Here is a 1,330-nt window from a genome sequence, read left to right on the forward strand (position 1 = left end):
TAATTAGTGAAAGAACAAATCAATAAAGCAAAACTTTCTCCAGCAATTTAAGAGAATAGTCAAGCATAATGGGAGTTGGAAATGTAAATTTTACCCTAAATGTCATTGGATGAAAAACTATGTTCTTGCATATAAGGTATAAAAATATTCTGTTACATAAATGCCCCATAAGAGAGCATGGAAGCCTTATGGGAAAAAGAAGACCTTGAAGGATAGAGTATGAAGAAAAGATTATTTATTTGTGTTATGGATCTAGAGGTTAGATGGACACACACACATTTAGTGAGTGGTTATTATGTGTTGAGAACAATTCTAAGTGTTGTGTATGTTCTGTCTCACAAGGATTCCTATAGTATTTTCACCATTTTGCATATAAGAAAACTGAGGCACAGAAAACATAAGTAAATTAAACAAAAAGCACATGTAGGAAGAAGAGGAGCTGGGTTATCAATACAGGCTATCAGACTGCAGAACCTACAATCCTAGCTGCATTGCTACACTGCTATACTATACACATGCAAGTGCACACACACACACACACACACACACACACACACACACACACACATAACTGAGAAATGGCAAACCTGCACCAAATGTAAGTCTTGTTTCTAGGAGGATGGATCAGATAGAAAGACAGGTAGAGGTACAAATAGAGGCATAGGTATATATGGAGATATAGGGATGTAAATGGATGTCTTGATCAATCTTATGAAGACAGACGTCAGGATCCCAGAAAGTAAACAACCAATCACGCTCTACCAAGGTCACCCTCACTGTGAAGTTCATGAGGGAAATAAATACACAGAGGACAAGATCAGGAAAGTACTACTTTGTATCTGTGAAGTTCTGAGCATCAACGCAGCTTCTGGTGACTTAGGCTGGACTATATGATGAACTCCTTCTGCCTTGACTAAAGGCAATTCTTTGTCCCTATCCTCTGTGTTTGTCTCTCCAAGACTGAATAAAAGATCTAGGAAAAGTAAGTCATCCAAGGAGAGGAATTAAGAGCCAGTGAAACTTGCCCCACTGGTGTAATCTGCTCCATAGACCTCAGGCACAGACCGGGCTGTTGATGTTTCTCTTCCAACTCCAGACCCACACAACCTTCTGTTGGACATCCCCACATGGACTTTTCAAAGGCACATTTTACTAAACACACCTAAGCCCAAATGCATGACCTCCTCTGCAACTGGATCTTCTTCCCATGCTCCCTCCTTCAGGGAGCTACCCCATGAGCTGTACAAGCCAAAAAGGTGGGAATCATCCTTGACACCCATTTTCCCCCACACTCCAGATCCTACCCATCGGCAGGTTAGGTCAACTTTAC

This window comes from Trichechus manatus, unplaced genomic scaffold, assembly GCF_000243295.1.
Source record: "Trichechus manatus latirostris isolate Lorelei unplaced genomic scaffold, TriManLat1.0 scaffold00090, whole genome shotgun sequence".
In the NCBI taxonomy this organism is placed as follows: domain Eukaryota; kingdom Metazoa; phylum Chordata; class Mammalia; order Sirenia; family Trichechidae; genus Trichechus; species Trichechus manatus.